Source organism: Pinus tabuliformis, chromosome 1_2 (assembly GCF_031772625.1).
Source record: "Pinus tabuliformis cultivar Carrire ecotype Pingquan chromosome 1_2, CPIR1, whole genome shotgun sequence".
Lineage (NCBI taxonomy): Eukaryota > Viridiplantae > Streptophyta > Pinopsida > Pinales > Pinaceae > Pinus > Pinus tabuliformis.
The window spans coordinates 915,788,491-915,809,329 of record NC_142298.1 but is presented as its reverse complement, the minus strand read 5'-3'; positions in this window follow the sequence as shown (position 1 = coordinate 915,809,329).

Sequence of the window (20,839 nt, the reverse complement as noted above, 5' to 3'; positions counted from 1 at the left end):
GTGGGATCTCAAAACATAAACAACTAGGGCTTCCCAGAGATTAAACCATCTCCACCCTCAGGCTATCACAATCTCGCCAAAACCGATCAAGGGATCACAAAGCCAAAAACAAGCTTGGATGCTTCAAATTTTCTTCACCATTACCTTGAGGAATTTGTTTGTCTCCACCCACCTGTCAAGGGCTTCCTGGAGATTAAACCACCTCCACACCCAACACTTGGGAATTTTCCTAAGACCACCTCACCCGATTCAAAAACCTTCCGGGAATCCAAAGCTCAACCAAGAAAAGAATCCCATCAACCATGGTTATCCAAGAAATGGAAAGGAAAGGTTGAAATCATTGTCAAACCCATCATATCCCATGCCAATGACAACAAATGAACCAAATAAAACAAGGCATCTACCATGCATTCACACATCAGCGAGGAAATCATACATGCAATCTATAACCTGCAAAATATTCCTACTGAAGTTGTTGATCCAACTGTCTCCTTTCTTTCCTTGCTTGTCCTTTTTCCTTCCTTTGCTTTCCTCATATTTCCTTTGATTGCTTTCCTTCTCCTCTTGGTGTTGTTCTCTCTCTCTAAAACAAATTCCAAAGAAAAACGGACAAAAGGCTCCAAATTGATCCTCTGATGCCTTTTTATTATTGTTGCCTCTAATTTCTTCATTTTCCTTCACTTTTCATTCTCATGAAAATTTGTGACCCTTCATCTCCCTTCATCTCCTATTTTCCTTTATTTTTCATAAATAAAATGACAAATAATGCCTCTTTGCCTTTGCCAATATCCTTAGCCATAAATAAACTAAAAATGACACCAGCTAAGATGGTTTGCCCAAAATTCAACTTGGAATATGTGTCCCATGACCTTGGTCTTGTTTTTCCTTTATTATCCTTTATTACATGAACTTTTAACCTGGGGAAGTTACATTGACTCTAATGGTTTTCCTGTCAAGAGGCTCCAATCCAATGGTACATCTCTCTCAATACATGAAAAGTACGAACTTAGGGAATCCACTTTATATGTTTAAGTTGTCAAATGCTTTTGAATCCAAGTAGAACCAACAAACTAACACTTTGTCAATGGTTTAAGTGTAACAATGTGCACCTATGTCATCACAGGGTATTCAATTTTTCTGAGAAAGATAGGGATCAAAAGTTGTTTGAAGTGGAAATTTGTGGATTAATAATTGGATTAGGCCTCCCAGATACCTTAAATCTACATTGAATCGAAACAAATAATGTAGTTGACAAATGGATGTTTGAATTTGACATACTTGAATCATATTGATCACTAACAATGGAAGAGTTCATCACAGGCATGAGCAAATGTATAAAAAATGTTATCAAATGGTCAAAGGAGAAAAATAAAGGTGAACAGAAACCAGTTGACAAAATTCTCAGCCATGCAGCTAATGTATATATCCCCTTCCTTCAAAAGACGAGCTAGATTCTTGTTTATTTCTATTGATAATTATTGCTACTATGCAATTTATCTGTACTTGGTATTGGACATACTTTGATAATGTACTTTTGGGTTCTTAGAAGGATGTTGAGTTGTCACTTCAAGCTTTGTTGGACACAAATGTTGATGATGAATAGGGAAAGGATGATGAATAGGAGGAAACAGAGCCTTTAGGGACAAATTTGGAAATAATAATTAAATTAAATATTATTGAATTTATATAATAATAACAAATTATTATTATTTTTTTGAATTTGGTTTAAAGTTTTCTATGTAATTATATAATTAAAATATGATATATAACTAGCACGGCCATATAAATTAAATTGTTTGTAAATATCCATAGGCATCAATCCATAATAAGCATCAAAGCACTTACTTCATAATACATCTCACAATGTATTGCTATTGATAAGTTAATGTTGACATATGAAATGAGTAGATTTGGATTAAGGAGCTTATTCCAAATTTATCACCTTCTGCAAAATGTCACTAGCTCATTTATTCTTAGCCAACTTTTAGGCCAGCTTGTTGTAAGACCGAAAATGGATTTTGTGAGACTTAAACTAGAAATGGTGAAACATTTTCTACATTCTTGGTAATATTTTCGTTAACTTGGTGCATTTTACAACGGGACTTTGCTTTGTAAGTGTGGGTTATGTTATGTATTCTTCTTATTAACATGTATGGTTCATTTATTTATTTGTGATGAAAAGGATGCAATTATTCATATATCATGAGTATATCCCTTTATGTAAAAGAATGTGAGGCTTTGCAAGTTTTTGAGTGATCCTATGAAGACATTTTCTACATTCTTGGTAATATTTTCGTTAACTTGGTGCATTTTACAACGGGACTTTGCTTTGTAAGTGTGGGTTATGTTATGTATTCTTCTTATTAACATGTATGGTTCATTTATTTATTTGTGATGAAAAGGATGCAATTATTCATATATCATGAGTATATCCCTTTATGTAAAAGAATGTGAGGCTTTGCAAGTTTTTGAGTGATCCTATGAAGAGGAATTCTATGCTTTGACAATCAGAAACACATGATGAAAGTTTTACTAATGTGTAGCAGGTTGAAAATGCCCCAAGGCTTTAAGGGTGATGGTCGAAACTATGAAAGTATTTACATTCATTGTTATATGAAAAAGGTCATTGTTTCCTCTACTATTTCTCCCAAAAAAATATGTCAATAAGGATACTAAAAGGTTTAAGTTCAAATAAAAAATATCTAATTTTTTCCCTATTGCAAGCATGCATATGCAAGTTCAAGTCTATTTTGGAGATATATTATTCATTTTGGTATTTCTTATTATTATATATTGATGGATATGTAAGTCCAGGTCTGTTTTGGAGAGATATTGTTGATTTTGGTCTTTCTTATTGTTCAGATAATGATGGATACGCAAGTTCAGGTCTATTTTGGAGATCTATTATTGATTTTTCTATTTCTTATTATTAGATATTATTGAATGCATGGAGTGATCCAATTTCCATTCAAGTGATTGTGGTTGCAAGAAAAAATCAGAATGATATAATTGAAAATGCAAGGGGATCTTTTGTACATTGCAAACCATGATACGTGCATTGATGAAGTCTGAACCAATAAGACCTAGCCTATTTAAAAGTCTACATATATGATCTAGAATCATTGAAGGCATGGCATCACATTGTAGCCTAATGATATGAAATCACGGGAAGATAGATAGCCCAACATAACATGGTCAGGTCAAAGTTCAGGAATACATTACCTTTGGTTGCAGGAGGGCCCATTATCATCTAAATCTGCATTATTTGTCTGCAAAGCTCAAAATAGCATAGACAATAAGCTAGGCGGTCCCTCATCATTTCCATATGTATCATTTCTAACTTCACAAAACTATGAACCCATTCATAATAAATCACCCTTCTTCTTAATTCCCAATTTGCATTAATGTAAGAAATTATGTTTTACAATGAAGACATACCTTGAATTTAAGAATCTCTATTACATCCTCCTTTCATCCCATTTCTACACAACACCCATAATGTGAAAAACATCAAGCAGAGGCTTGACTTCTATTTCAGAAATCCCAGCCTACAACACCACACAATGTGAAAAATATCAGAGAGAGCCTTGACTTGTATTTCAAATTCTCAGCTTGGAATACAATCTAGGTGTGCTAATGTTATGTGATACACTCCTAAGATTTAAAGATTTGTGATGAGATTGCTATTATTATCAATCAATGATGTAAAATTCCAAACTTTTTGGAGAACATTTGGGTAACACGATAACTCTAATTCAAACCTAAACTTCAAAATTTTCGAGCAACAAATCCCTTATATTTTTTAGTTTGAAAATTTTACATGTTTGTTAGGCATAGATTCTCACTCAAATGGGGCACAAAATTAGTGCGATGGGGCCAATTTCACCTCTCTAAATTTTTAGGGTTGTTGTTGTTAATTTTTCTTCAAGAATTGTTATATGTTGGAACTATTACTTCAACAATTTCTATTAGCATTCAAATTATAATTTCTACTTCCTCAATTAACCAATAATAGTAGAGAAATAATAGATAGAACAATTATACAATGTGCACAATGAAACACAACCAAGAGACAAGAGACACAATATTTGGTCAACGACTAGCGAAAAATCCCACAAGGGGGAAAACCCTTTTCAATTATCCTCCTATTAGATTGTCTTCAAATGTTCAGCAAAAGAGAGTACATCATCCAAGATTCAAAGTCAAGCTTTGACTAGCCAATATCCAAAATCGATATCCAATATCCAATCAAGTCAATATGCCAATAAATTTATCCAAAATAGAGACAAAAGAGAGAGAGTATTAAGAAAATTCAACTCTGGAGCAAATTTGTCCAAGTCAACATCAGTCAATTGCAACAATGTGTGCTCTAATGAGTCAACATTCAAAGGTCAAAATAGTCCTCCAAGAACTCAGTCAAAGGCCAAAGAATTTGGCATTCTTTGTTGGTGTACTAGAAGTCAAAATAGTCCAAAAATGTGCAAAAAAACTTGGTTAATGCAATGATGAAGCCTGCAGTCAAAATTTGGAAGAGGTTTGCGGTCAAAGTGCCCATACTTCCTCGGTTTTTGTGCTAAAAAGTGTGGCCTTCCCAATTAGAAATATGCCCAAAACACTAAACCAAAATTCACCCCATAAATTCAAAGTCAACGTGATCAAAGTTGTAGGCAGCTTTATATTTCATCCACTTGTGATTTTCGTCCTCTTTCTCCTTCACACATGTGAGAGAAGCCATGCAATTTCAGATAGGTCGAACCCACGAAGAGAGAGAAGATGTGTGTTGATGTGATGCCAAATGAAAAGGACTCGAATTGTATTTATATGTGTTGGAGGGCTGCTCATTTTTCTTCTGGGCCAACCTAAACAAATGTGCCAATGTGGGTTTTCCATCCAAATATATTTTTCCTTGTACAAATTAAGTACTTCAAAAGTCAATTTTGGTCCTCTCGAAAAGAGTAATTTAGTCCAATGGTTGGAATTTGTCACTGAGTTGCCAAATTAACACTCCCTCTCAAATAGGGATAAATTCCAATTGCATCATGCATCCCTTCTCATCTCTGCTTGTCTCTACTCATATCATGTTGAATACTCTCGAATCTAAAGAAGAAGAATTGTTTCAAGTGAGCTCCAACTACCACCCTGACTCCATCACCATCGGGGAGACTCAGATACCACCCATAATCATCATCATTGAGGAGCCATAGTTACCACTTGGAACTAAATACAATGGGCGAGATCAAACCTACCCCAAAGCATAGGAATCACACTCTATCCCAGAGTCCCTAACAATAGGTGAGATAAACTTACTGGAGGTAAGGATTACACTCTACCCTATTGTCCCTAATAATCCATCTTAACCCTAAAGAGTCAGATGGTAGAACACTTGTATCCACCAACTTGGGTGAGATCCACCTACTACAAGAGGTAGGGATCACACTCTATCCCAAGTCCCTCATCCCATTGGCCAGATGGGGAGGTTATCCCACAAAGTGGGTAGGACACTAACTGGGGCATACTCTAACTAGGGGAGATCCCAGGTCTCTACATCCTATTGGTCATAGGTCTCTACATTCATTCCTTATCCTAGGAGCTCAACCATGGGGGGAGAGAACTTCTAAGTGTTCTTAATCAGCCATGAACCTTATCCAAAAGGGTCATCTCAACCAGTCCAAGTTTCTCTATGAAGACAAAGAACTTCCCTTTTGGTAAAGCCTTGGTGAGGATATTGGTTATTTTCTTATCTGTCGAAATGTGAAGGAGTTTCACGGCTCCTCTCTGCACCATGTCTCATATGTAATGATATTTGATCTCAATATGCTTGGACTTGTTGTGGAACACAAGATTCTCTGACAAATGAATCCCACTCTTTTTGTCACAATAGATAAATGTCGTGTCCACCATCCGCTCAAATAGCTCTCCAAAGAGCTTCCTCAGCCAAATGACTTCACAACTTGCCAGGCTAGCTGCAATATACTTGACCTTAGTTGTGCTAAGGGCTACAGAGTTTTGATTCCTGCTCATCCATGATATCATGGCAGATCCTAGACTAAAACAACATCTAGAGATTCCTGTCAACAACACCAGCCAAATCTACATTTGTATATCAATGTAGTCTAACATCTCTAGAAGCATATCTCAATCCAAGGTTAATAGTACATGTAGATATCTCAATACATGCTTGGCAACAACCCAATTTAAATGGTGAGGCTCAGTCATAAACTATCTAAAATTGTTAGCCGCAAAGCATATGTCAGGATGAGTCTTCACGAGGAACATCAAAGTACCAATAGTTTTCTATACTCAAAAGTGTTTGCTAGGTCTGGTCTGGTATCCTCTCCACATAAATTCTTAAAATTCATCTCCATAGGTGTAGGAAAGGACTTGTATTCAACCATAACAAATCTCTCTAGTAATTTCACAAAAAAATTCCTTGTGAAAGGAAAGTCTCACCAGGCCTTTGCCGCACCTCTAGTCCTAGGAAATAGTGCATCAAACCAATATATTTCATCTCGAATTCAGTAGCAAACTCCCTCCTACATTCAATAATGAGAGTGTTTGCACCTGTCAAGAATAATTCATCAACATATAATACCAAAATTAGAGGCATACCTTGGAATATCTTGAAGTAGAGACTGGGATTGGCGCTACTTCTTGTGAATCCAAGCTTCACTAGGTAACTATCTATGCAGGCGTACCATACTCCAGGGGATTGCTTCAAGGCATACAATGCCTTATTCAAACCACAAACATGTGTCTTCTAGTCCTCTACTTCAAATCCTTGTGGCTTCTCAACATAAGCTTCTTCCTGTAACATGCCATGGAGGAATGTCGTCTTCACGTCCATGTGATGAAGGGTCCATCCTTGACTTTGTTAAAGAATCTAGGGCATCTAGATTATATAGAGATTCTTCTAATGATGATAGAAATTTGTGAAGTAGTTTTACTTTTCTTATTAACATGATCTTATTATTATTATTATTATTATTGTATGTTCTCTTACTTCATCAAACAGTTACCAAAACAAAAGAGACAACAACGCAAGATATTGGCTCTCAATCAGGGCAAAACCTCTCTCTCCTAAAGAGGAAAACCATTCGGCAAATTTCTCTTATTGAAGTTTCAATTGACAAATGTCAAACCCTATACCCTTGACAAGAAGATCCTCCAAGCACAAGACAAGCCTTTTTCTTTTGCAGCATTTTGTCCTCCTTCTTCTGGCACTTCATCCTCCTTTTTTCAGTACTTCGTCTTCCTTCTTCCGACACTTCATCCTCCCACTACGTTCTTCTTCCGGCAACTGATAGCAACCCTAGTTGTGCTTACCCTGGAAGATATATTTTTCTTTGTTCCTTTGTTTGAGATGTAGACTTCCTCACTTAGGAAGGGGACCTTATTCTTTACCCAATCGAACTCTTCGTTTTGATATAGTTTCAGATCTGATGTAGCAATAGTGTGGCCCTAATTCTTCACATGTGTGAGGGGATATCTTCAAGAAAATGGTGCTTGATTCCTTCTATTTCCTTCGCTTGAGTAGTCTCCTTCTTCGCTTGAGTAATAGGCCTAATATGCACTCTTTTCTAGCCTAATTAACTCTCTTTGAATGATTGCAATAGGAGCATTGTTATGACAACATAATGAGCCTCCCTTCCTTCACATGTGTGACTATAATAGGCCCAAAAACAAACCTCTAATACTCAGTTTTCTTCCTTATTTCTTCTCTACACATATTTCAGAGATGAATTGCTTGCTTTTGGAGAGGTCAAATGGCCCTTTATATAAGAGTCTGCCCCTACTATTAGACTGACTTGATAACTTGAGGCCGACTTGATCTTTATAACTCGAATTGATTCCCTTTATGATGTCGACATATGGAGGAGGCTTGGGACTTTGCTTGGAGGTATTCTTTTGACTCTAATAGATATATTTACATGGTGTAACAAGCTCATAAGGGTATTCAACAAATACATTGATACTTTGACTTCCTAAAAGCACTCAAACATGTGCTTGACCTATTCAATGAGCAGGACAAAAATAATATTTCTTTTCTTTTACATGTACAAAAATCAAAATTACATTTATGAAGATCGAACCTAGTTACACTTTCTTCAACACTCCCTCTTAACTAGGGAGGTATTCATAAATCATTACAAGGTGTTTGGCCATTTTCAATTTGAAGAATTCACATAAGAGAAATCGAATTGTCAATCCATCTGTTACAACATCATATTAACCAACATTGTTTCTATTGATTTGGGGTACCATTGGATGTGCTCTAGCCATGAAAATTGGTGGAGAGGTTAAAGCGCATGAGATCTCCAAGACCCAGAAATGGTTTGGGCAGATTCTAACTGGTTTGGGAGATATTAAAATAATTGATATTTTTAATGGAGTTCCTAAGTCTAAACTTAGGAAAAATAAAATATTAATTGGTATTAATATAAAATTGGGTTAGAAGGTTCCAAAAGTCATGGATCAAGCCAAATCTAACCTTAGTCGTTGATTACAGATGTAATCTCGGCCGTTGATGGACCAACGAGAAAAGTATAAGAAGAGGCTTGAGGGTCAGTTGGAGAACACACCAGAGTGATCAGTCATTCATTTTTCTAGAGCGGGGTTGCTAAGCAAAGTTGAATCAGTGATCAACACCGAGGGGCAGTGACTACGAGGCATAGAGGTAGGGACCATACTAGGAGACCAGCACAAAAGCGCAGAGAGCCAGAGCAGTAGTCAGTCCAAGCTACGCAGAGCCACATAGAGGCAACACAGAGCCCAGAGAGACTACATCATCCACGCAGAGGGTAGAGGGAGTGACGCAGAGGCTCCTAGGGGCTGCGCAGTGCCTCAGAGGGCTAACGCAGGGAGCCTTGGGGTTGACACAAGTCAACAGGAGGCTGATGCAGAGGCCAGAAGGGCTAGTGCTGAGCTTCAGTTGTGTCGGATAGGGTTTCGTGGGACAGGTTTTCTGAATACCTGTTTCCAGATATAGAGGTATTGTTGTTGTGTATTTTTCTCTGTCGGGTGAGCCAGACTAGGCACCTAGTTGTACTCAGATAGACTGCTTAATAATAAAACCCTCTGAATAGTTGCACCAGTTTTCATGCATTGGGTTTTTCCAAGGACATTGGTCCAAAAATAAAGGTGTCACTTGTGTGCTCGTTTTCTTTTAGTTGACGATCTGTAGATGTTGATATTGTACTTGTGTTTATTTTCACTATTTACATGATAAATAAATTGTTAAGTAATTAAACAAGTGGGAAGAAATAAACCAGATAATACAGGAAGAATTTTTAACGGGTTAAAATTAGAAATTTCAACATGGTATCAAAGCATGGTTGCAGATCACAGGATAACTGAAGGCATCAGCCGAGCAGAGAATTTGCAGCAGAATCAGCTGTCCATAGTGACAGAGATGATCATTGCAGAAGGCGACAAAGGAAGGAGTGATGCAGAGGGACTGCATCATCATTCTGGGCTAGAGAGAGGTAGCGCAGAGGCTAAGGGAGGCAGAATCAGGCTCACGCAGAGGCCAGGAGGGCTGATGCAGTTGGCTGGGGGAGATGATTTGTCGGTGTCGGGATTGCGCAGAGCCAAGTGGCTCAATCCTTTAGTTGTTGAGGCATAGGAGGTTGTGGGTAATTTGTGGATCAAATATGGTGGGGTATTGTGGTCAGAATAGTACCTAACAAGGCAACACCAAGGAGGAGGGAGTTGTTGCCGAGGCAAATTTCTAGCCAAGAAATCAGGATCAGTGGTGCAGTTGCATAGACGATCAGAGTGGGGCAACTCGATATTGGCAGAAGGATTTCCAGGAGGGAAATCGAGACTCAGAGGGAGTCCAGAGGAGAACTTCCAGACGGAAAGTAGAGAGACTCAGGAGGAGTCGAATAGAGGACTTCCAGGAGGGAAGTAGAGAGACTCGGAGGAGTTGACAAAAGAGAAACGAGATGGTTGTGAATGGGCTAAGAGATCAGGAGAGGTTGGACGAAGCATCCAACTTTGTGGTCTAGAAGGCCAGGACCTTTTCCATTATAGACAGACATCGCATCAAGGGCTTCGCCTTGAGAACGATGGTTATCCCAGTTGACCCGGTGGATAATGACAGGTACGAGGAGGCAATGGTGAAGGCAAAGTGCATCATCCTTGATGGGGTCAAGGATCATATGGTACCACATATTGCCGAGAAGGAAACGGCAGAGGAGATGCGGGACACTTTGAATACATTATACGAGCATACTTCCGTGAAAAGCAAGATTCTCTTGGAGAATCATCTAAGGTCATACCAAATGCATAAGAGAGAGCAGATAGATGTCTTCCTCAGTCGATTGAAGGAGATATGTGACCATCTAACTTCCATAGGGACCACGTCGGATGAGGAATTGATGGTGACGAGTACAATGAATGCAGTTTTCGAGGATTGGGAAGTGTTTGTCCAGAGCATACTCGGCAGGACGAAGCTTCCAGATTGGGAAGAACTATGGGTGGCTCTTCGACAAGAAGAGATCAGACGACTGACTAAGGCAGGGAGTAGTGGTAAAGGGGTCAGGATCAAGAAGGAGGAAGAAGAAGATGCAGCTCTAGCATTTGGGGGAAAGCAGGAGAAGTGGAAGAAGAAGGACCTCTCTAAGGTCAAGTTTTTCCATTGTGGGTGTTATCACTCAAGAAAAATTTCTTTCACATCAGTTTGATTGTTTGCCAAAGGGTTGGTGTCAATTTTGGGTCTAGTCTTTTCATCTAGTTTTAGAGTCTAAATAGTTTGAATAGGAGTCTTGTTAAGAGTATTGTTGGTATGTATAAAGGGGTCAATTCTCTGTTTTAGTCTATCATTGGTCTCATATCTCACATGGATATCATATGTCCAAACTCATTTCAAAGCCGAAATTGTCTAGGTGATTTCGTAGCGCCTGTAATCATTTTAAAGTGGTTTTGCAGCACATAAATCCTTTTTAGCAGTTTCGCAGCGCAACATGTTTCTGGTGATTTCGTAGCGCAGAAACCCGGTCTAAGTGATTTTGTGCTGATCCATAGCAAATCTCACCCAGCTGTCATACTTATCAGAATCCGCTGTGTTTTAGATCGTTAGGTGTTGTGGTACTGACACATGTTGCAGTTGTTGCTGAGAAGGAGACAAAGGGTTCTGTTTACTATCTGAATGCATTTAATGGAAAGTTGCTTGCTGGCATCAATCAAAAGAGCAATGCAATAATTGTATCAGGCTTGCGTGCCTCAGGATACAGTTATCTTGACACGAATAGTCCAGTGGGTTCGATTATCTGTTTTATTTCAATGTGGTATTCTGACCTGTTCATGAAACACAATTAGAAGAACAAATCAGTTGATGTTGTTGGGCGCTAGGGCCTTTATAACAGGTGAAAATGTGAGCGGTTCCTTGTCATGGGCAGTGAGTTGCTGCCGAAATTGCATTTAAAAAGGAGCAACAGTAGAGACATTGTTTTGATTTTCAGCTTTGAAGATCCAGATGGAGAACAGTTTTCAGCCACCTGGATTCTGCTTTCACCCGACGGATGAAGAATTGTTCACCCACTATCAGAAAAGAAGTTGGTTTGGATAGTTTAGCATCTGGGTCTGGTGGTAAGAGGTTGAAATGGGTTTTGAAAGATGAAATTTGTATTGCTTCTGCTGTACAAGATGGTATAAATCGTGGTGCACATGGTGTGACATCTTTAAAAGATGCAATGTCTTTTTCCAAGCATCAAGCATTTTGGACTGAAGTGACTAGAAAATTTAAAGAGGAGATTGGGCACTATCTATCAACAGATAAGCTGTTTCAAAAGTTTAGGAGCATGAAGTACAGGTACTTGAGTATTAAGCAGAGTGATATCCAAGAATTCAACAAGCATGATAAGGACCTTTTCAATCTACTTGAACAGGTTTTTGGCAATGGTAGCTGTGTCACTTCTGATTCAGATATTAAAAGACAAGACAAATCTGGTGCTCCTTTTTCAGGCAATGAAATTGAAGATAAGGTATACAAACAGAGTAGAGTCTAAGACTGTGTTTTTGAAATTACACAGCAGTTTCGTAGCGCGCTACGAAACTGCTGTAGCTGCATGTTACAATTCAGTTGATCAATTATGATTGACAAAGCGGCAAATCTTTTTGAAAGGTTTTGTCATCACACAGGTACATGAAAATGGTGGACAGCACATCAAGGACGTGGCAGTCTGCTCTATTTTGGGTAATTAAAGGATAAAGGCATGCTTCTTTGGATTCGAACATTTTGAGGCAAACCAAGGACCGACAAACAGGGGTAGTTTCCTATGTTTCAGGGCAATGGAAAAGATGTGTCATTGAAGATCGAACATGGAGCCTTGAACATCCATTACAGCCAAACTAAAGAGGAGCAGATGTCAAAGAACGAGAACCATTGTAATCAAGGCTATTATTAGCATAACACGGTGTTAGAATCCTACTTGATTTAGATCTCTAAAAACTCCAGTCAACACTTTGTTGTATTTATTAAGTAGTTAGAGTTTAAGAGTTGTCAGTAATAGAAGTAGTTTTCGAATTCCCCTCATGCTGGAGGAGGAATCTCGATCAGTTAGAATAAGAGCTCTATATATAGCTGAAACAGCGATGTAATCAGGGTTGGAAATTTTATGCAAAAGCTTGTATTTGGTCTATTGGTATGGATGTATAATCACTCAGAATTCACTGAATGTGCTCTGATGTGAGACTCATTTTCAATAATACATGCTTGGTTTTACTTCTCAGGATTCATGAAGGGTTTTTCATGTTCAGAATAGGTGATGTTGTCCTTTTCTTAATTCTTACAGTGGTATGGATGTATAATCACTCAGAATTCACTGAATGTGCTCTGACTTCCTGTATACATGCATAAACTGTGTGGTCCCATATGAGTTTATGTTCTGAATGTTTAAACGCTGAATGCCCTGACTTCCATGTAAGGTTGAGTTCATTGTTATATTGAGGTGTTGTTGACTCCATAAGCCCAATGGATAGTTTTGTTTAATGTGTTTCCACCATTCATATTTATCACAGTTGTTCTATAAGAGTTAGCCATCTTATCTTTAATCAAAATCATTAATCCATCAAGAGAGAGCCCTCTCAGGTTGAGGAGGCTAAGCCTCAGCCTAAAGTAGGTTTGAAATAGTTACTTGAAGTCTTCCTGGTCTGCAGCCTTCCAAGGCCTGATTTTGAGATAACAGTGGGGAACTGGGTCATTTTGCGAACCAATGCCTGAGGAAGAAGAAAAAGGGAGAGGCTTCTGAGACCACGACAGCGCCAGCGAGGGCGGAGAAAAAAAGTTGAGGATGATTATTATGCCATGAGTGCTCATGTGCCACTTGAGAAGAAGTGTGGAGAAGGGGATGCAGTGTTGGGAGAATGGACCAGCAACAGCACGAATGCAGAGGGAGATGTCGTATGGATGAAGAAGTGGTAGTGACAGGGTCATGGACAGCAATACAGGATGCAGTAGTGTAGAGGATGTTGGGCAAGGATACCTAGCATTAGCACAGGTACGAGTGCCAGATAATCAGTGTGATGCTCAGTGTGGAGTATTACTAGAGTACAGTCCTCGCTAAGAGGGAATGTTGATTTGGGGTATCATCGGATGTGCTCTAGCCATGAAAATCTATGGAGAGACTAAAGAACATGAGATATCCAAGACCCAAAAATGGTTTGGGAAGATTCCAACCGGTTTGGGAGATATTAAAATAATTAATATTTTTAATGGAGTTCCTAAGTCTAAACTTAGGAAAAATAAAATATTAATGGGTATTAATATAAAACTGGCTTAGAAGGTTCCAAAAGTCATGGATCAAGCCAAATCTAATCTTAGTCATTGATTAGAGATGTAATCTCAGTCGTTGATGGACCAACGAGAAAATTATAAGAAGAGGCTTGAGGGTCAGTTGGAGAACACACCAAAGTGATCAGTCATTCATTTTGCTAGAGTGGGGTTACTAAGCAAAGTTGAATCAGTGATCAGCAGCGAGGGGCAGTGAGTACGAAGCAGGGAGGCAGGGAAAATACTGGGAGACCAGCACAGAAGCGAAGTACACAGAGCATAGCATAGGCAACGCAGAGCCCAGAGAGACCGCGTCATCCACGTAGAGGGCAGAGGGAGTGATGGAGAGGCTCCCAGAGGTTGCACAGTGCCTCAGAGGATTAACGTAAGGAGCCCTGGGGATGACGCAGGGAACCCTGGGGATGACACAGGTAAGCAATAGGCTAACATAGAGGTCAAAAGGGCTAGCACTGAGCTTCAATTGTGCTGGAGAGGGTTTCATGGGACAAGTTTTATGAATACCTATTTCCAGATATAGAGGTATTATTGCCGTGTATTTTTCTCTATCGGGTGAGATGGATTAGGCACCCAGCTATACTTAGATAGACTGCTTAATAATAAAACCCTCTGAAAAGCTACACTGGTTTTCCCACATTGGGTTTTTTCGAGGAAATTGGTCCAAAAATAACAGTGTCACTTGTGTGCTTGTTTTCTTTCAATTGATGATATGTAGATGTTGATATTGTACTTGTGTTTATTTTTAGTATTTACATGGAAAATAACTTGTTAAATAATTAAACAAGTAGGAAGAAATAAACCAGATACAAGAAGAATTTATAACGGGTTAAACTTAGAAATTTCAATAGTTTCCACAGCAAGGCCTTCACTGAAAACTCTATCTCTCAATAGATTAGAGAATAATGTTGGCAAGACTAATGATTATATACACCTTCATCATTGTCTCTCAAGGTACATACCCACCCAGGTGTTCCCTGAGTATGACCTTCTAGGACTATTCTTGTCTTGAGTTCCCAACCTTCAAAGAATATCGGTCCTCTTGCCTACTCTTGTCTTGAATGCCCTACACATCCTCAAGGAGTATCGGATGCCAGATGATTAACCAATCCTCCATTCTTTCTTCCAAAGTGAAGACAAGAATGTTGTCTCTATCTCTCCCTTTCAGTTAGGGAAGGTATACCCATTCCTAGGAAGGAATGTACCCAAGCTTACTTTGACTAGGAACTTACCCAAGATCCCTCTTAACCAGGGACTTGTCAGAGCTCCCTTTTAACTAGGGACTCTCCTTTACATTAGCAACTTTATTCTTGTGGGATTTTCAGCTGCTTGATCAATTTATTTCCTTAATGTCATGAAATTTTGTCGAGCATCTTCCTTTTAGGGCATCAGCCATCGATCACTTTTCTTCTTAGATCGTCATGTCATTCCTTTTATTCATGGAAAGTGGCCTTCTTGATATGTATTTAGAACCTTCGTCATATGACTACTTCTTACTCATCATGCTTCTTTCAGGAATTTCCATCCACCACATGAATGCTAGATGTACTTGTACTTAAAACCCTTATTCCAGTAGCCCTGCATGAACCAATCCAGATATTATCAAAGCATAACATTAAATCAAATAGTACCTTACGATATGGCTTTCCATGATGAAATCTTGTTGGCTTGAACCATCAACATCTTGGATTTTCATATCTCCAAGGTATTTTTAGGTGTCAAGGGTCCTTTGATCTTTTTCTTTCTTCTAGGTCAGTTTTTTCGAGCCTTATTCCAGGAGATGTCTGTAGCAAACATGTCCGATGATGATTCCTAGCATCCATGGTATCTTTTTATTCCTGATCTCTTTTCTCATATGCTTCTTCCAAGTTAGCCACCTCGTACTTCATATGAGGTCATTTCTCATGTTGTCTTTTATCAAAGTGTGTGCATATCTTATATTCTTGACCATGTTTCTAGAGCACTTCCCCATGCTGATGACATGAATTCAAACTAAAAAAAAATAGATACATTGACTATGCTGCTAGAGAAATTCCCATGCTACCACTAATGACATGGCTAACACATATATGCATACATACCTCATCTTTGCTCTTTCCTTGATCATTTCAGGTTCCTTTGATAGCTTCCGAGATTGAGATTATCTTAACCTCCTTTGCTTTCCTACATCTTTCTCAATCTGCATATCATTCTTTCTTGAATCCCCATCTACCCTTCTTGAAATTCATGAACCTTCTATTTGAAGATTCCACTGGAGGATTTTTCATAGTCCTCATTCTGCAAATGTTCTTGTTAATGATAGTGGCCTTCTAAGATTATTCTTCCGGATGATGATCATTCCTTTATGCATGGATGAGGTCGTTAATGGCTACATCATTCCTACATGAATATTTTTATCTGAGCTTATACATAATGCTCCTATATTCCTAAAGATGGAATTCCCATAAATCATGCATTCTATCCTATAGATACATGCTCCTATGCTACCCAAAAATTTAAAGAGAACTCATTTGAAGAAGTTGATCTCAATCATAGTAGAGATCCGGAGGAGCTTCCTTTTTCTACTTCTTATCTTCTTCTTTCACTTCTTGGGTAATGTTATCTTCCTCTCGCTTCCTCTTGTTGTTGTCCTTATTGAATTTGGGACAATCCCTTTTATAATGGCCATACTCTTGAGAGCCAAGGCATTGCACTTTGGACATATCTCTTTTACCTCTTCTCTGTGGACCAAACTTGCCAAATTTCCCTTTTCTTTTGGCCATAGCAGCAAATGCTTACTCCTTTTATCCCACATCATCTTTGGCTTTGAGTCTGGTCTCCTCAATTTTTCATAGAGACCAAAGTTCATTCAATGAGGTAGCTTCCTTCTTGGCATATATACTTGATGTGAAGTTGCCCCATTCCTCAGATAATGCATTGAGCACCACAATTGTCATCTCTTTGTCTAACATAGCTTCTCCCAGTTCTTGCAACTGGTCTCTCATCTCAGAGACCTTCATGAAGTAGGGAGCTATTCCTTCTTCCTTGAATTGCTTCATTTTATATAGTTCATTACGTAATGATATCACTTCTCCAGTTGTACTAACTAAGAATAGATCCACCAGCTTACCATAGATTTCGTTATATGTTTCAAGTTTGGAAACATAAGGAATGAGAGGGTCCTTGATGGATTCTATCATAATCCTTTGAGCCCTTGTTTTATCCTTGTTATACTTTTCTAGGGCTTGAGTTTGTTCCTTAGTAGGAACAGTGACACTCCCTTTGATGTAGTCCAGAAGTTCATTTTCTTTGAGAAGTAGATCAGTCCTCTTTCTCCATGCAAAGAAATTAACAGTCCCGACCAATTTGTTTCTTTCCTTGCAAAAAGACATTTTGATATTTTCATAAGAGTACATAAAAATACTTACTTGAGAGTGTTAGCGTTGAGGAGATCTTGTTGCTTCCTTGATGAATGAAGTCTTAGCTTCTTGGATCTTGGATTTCTTCAAGATGCTTCCTTCAAGGTGCCTTGTGATAAATTTGCTTGTTGATGCAAGCTTCTCAATGTGTAGATATGGAGATCTTCAATGATGGGCCTGGATCTGAGTACCTTTCTTTGAGGATAACGAATATTTGATGTACACCCTTCTTGTATGAACCTTCATGTAGAAGCCTTTGGATGGAAGTATTTCTTCTTTCTTTGTTCCCAGGCTGGTAGTCCTTCTTGAGGGATCTGGGAGAGGAGATGGTAATCCTCCCTGTATTTGATGGATATGAAACCTTTGCTTGTATATTTGATGATTCAACCTTTTATGTGTTCTTGAGATGCCCTATCCTTGATGTGTCACCTTATATTTGATACCATGTTGAAGAATCTAGGGCATATATATTATATAGAGATTCTTCTGATGGTGATAACAATTTGTGAAGTACTTTTACTTTTCTTATTAACACGATCTTCTTCTTATTACTATTATTGTATGTTCTCTTACTTCATCAAACAGTTACCAAAACATAAGAGACAAGAACACAATATATTGTCTCTCAGCCAGGGAAAAACCTCTCTCTCCTAGAGAGGAAAACCCTTATGCAAATTTATCTTATTGAATCTTCAATTGACAAATGCCAAACCCTATACCATTGACAAGAAGATCCTCCAAGCACAAGTCAAGCCTTTTCTTTTGCAACACTTTTTCCTCCTTCTTCCGGCACTTCGTCCTCCGTTTTCTGGCACTTCGTCCTCCTTCTTCCAACACTTTGTCCTCCCACTATGTTCTTCTTCCAGCAATTGATAGTAGCCTTAGTTTTGCTTGCCCTAAAAGATATATTTTTCTTTGTTCCTTTGTTTGAGATGTAGACTTCCTCACTTAGTAAGAGGACCTTATTCTTTATCCAATCGAGCTCTTCCTTTTGATATATTTGCAGATCTAATGTAGCAACAGTGTGGCCCTAATTATTTGCATGTGTGAGGGGATATCTTAAGGAAAATGGTGTTTGATTCCTTCTTCACTTGATTAAGAGGCCTAATAGGCACCCTTTTCTAGCCCAATTAACTCTCTTTGAATGACTGCAATAGGAGGACTGTTATGATAGCAGAATGAGCCTCCCTTCCTTTGCACATGTGACTGTAATAAGCCCTAAAACAACTCTAAAACTCGGTTTTCTTCATTCCTTCTTTGCTGCACTAGAGGCTCCTTTCCTTGACTTTTTTGTACCCTTTTCTCTTCTTCTCCTTCGCAGATTTCAGAGATGAATTGCTTGCTATTGGAGAGGTCGAATGGCCCTTTATATAGGATTCTGCCCCTCCTATTAGGCTGACTTGATAACTTGAGGCCGACTTCATCTTTATAATTCGAATTGCTTCCCTTTATGATGCCGACATATGGAGGAGGCTTGGGACTTTGCTTGGAGGTATTCTTTTTACTCTAATACACATTTTTACATGGTGTAACAAGCCCATAAGGGTCTTCAACAAATACATTGATTCTTTAACCTCCTAGAAGCACTCAAACATGTGCTTGACCTATTCAATGAGTAAGAAAATCATTGTTATAAATGACAAAAATAATATTTATTTTATTTTACAAGTACAAAGATCAAAATTACATTTATGAAGACTAATCCTAGTTACACTTTCTTCAACGGACTTGTGGCAAGGGCAGCTATCGAATGAATGGTGGTGTATGGGGTCACAAGATCAAATATATCATCATACTATTCTCCCCTCTTTCTGGGAGAACCCTTTGGCTACGAACCTTTCCTTATATTTTTTTATGCTTCCATCAACCCCATGTTTGATTTTGTAGAGCCATTTTGAAGTCACCACGGATTTCCCCTTCGGTCTTGGCACAATATCCCATACATCATTCTTCATAATTGATTCGTATTCTTCAGCCATAAAATCCCTCCATACTTGTTCTTTAACGACTTCTTCAAAGGTTGGAGGCTCGTCTTGAATAATATTGCTCATTGCTATAAGATATCCTAGGTACCTACACGACTTCTTCCTTTCTCTAAAGGTCCCTCTCGCAGGAATGTGTCTCTCGACATCCTGTAATGTATCACGAAGCCAAATTGGCCTCTTCCTGCAAGAGGAGCACATGGAGGAGGATTCTATGGGTCCATATGCTCCATAAGATCATCAACAATATCTTTCTCAGATTTCAGCATGGAAGGACCTTCTAGAATATCCATGTCATCACTCTTCTTCTCAAGAGGAGAAGGCGAAGGATGGTCCCTTACTTTCCCATGGGCAACATCTTCATTGAATTTTACATCCCTGCTAATTTCAACCTTCCTTTGACCAGGAATATATATATTATAAATTCTTTAGAATCTTCACAATACCCAACAAACGTACCTTTTCTTCCAGTGGATTCCAACTTGTTTCTTTTATCTTTCGGGACATGAAAATATATGGGGTACCTAAATATATGGAGGTGACCAATGTTAGGATTGACACCTGTGAATACTTCTTCAGGAGTCTTGTTGTCCAATTCTTGATGAGGCACCATGTTTTGAACATATGCTATTGAATTTGTTTCTTCAGCCCAAAGGAACTTTGGAAGCTCTTGATCATGGAACATGGCTTGGAAAACTTCTACAATAAACCTATTCTTTTTATCAGCCACTCCATTTTGTTCGGGATTATAGGGAACAATCGTCTCCTTCTTGATACATTCTCTCTTTCAAAAGTCTATGAAATCATTTGAAATGTATTCTCAACCGTTGTCGGACCTGAAGATCTTAATTTTCTTCCATGTTTAATCTTTGATCAAAGCCTTGAAGTCCTTGAACACATCGAAAGCTTCATCCTTATGCTTCAAGTAATATATCCATGTCTTCCTTGATAAATCTTCAATGAAGGTAATGTAGTAGAGATGGACACCAGGTGAATGTGCGGGCATTGGACCACATATGTCAAAATAAATGAGATGGAGGATGTCATTAGACTTGTTCTTGCTAGAGGGGAGTTATCCCCTTGTCTTCTTTCCACTTGAACATCTTGGAAACACACCATCGTGATGGGATTGAACATCGGGAATCCCATAAACCAACTTCTTCAATTTTAGAAGTGTTTCATAGTGGAGATGGGCCGATATTCGGTGCCACAGTTCACTTTGATGGTATGTTTCATGGACCATTACTAGAACGAGTCTTCCAATGACTCTATAAAGTCCATCAAATATAGATACCAATGTGAAAGCATATCTCATAGAAGATCTAATAGGCCAAGTAATTTCTTTCCCTTTGATGAAAGAAACCCTCATTCCTTTGTCTTCCAAACCAGATATAGATACCAAATTCTTCTTCAATCCTGACACATACATCACATCATGAAGCAAAACAAATTCCCCAAAGTCCAAGTAAAATTTAACATACCCAAAGCCTTTAATGGGATGAGTGGATTTATCTCCAAGAATAATCTTCAAACTTGAATCCCTCTCTACCAAATTAGAGAGAAATTCCTTATACCCAGAGAAATGATGAGAGGCCCCAATATCAACCAACCAAATATCCCAAGTATCCAGAGGAGAGGAACTAGAAAGTGCAGAAATAAGGATATATTCAAAT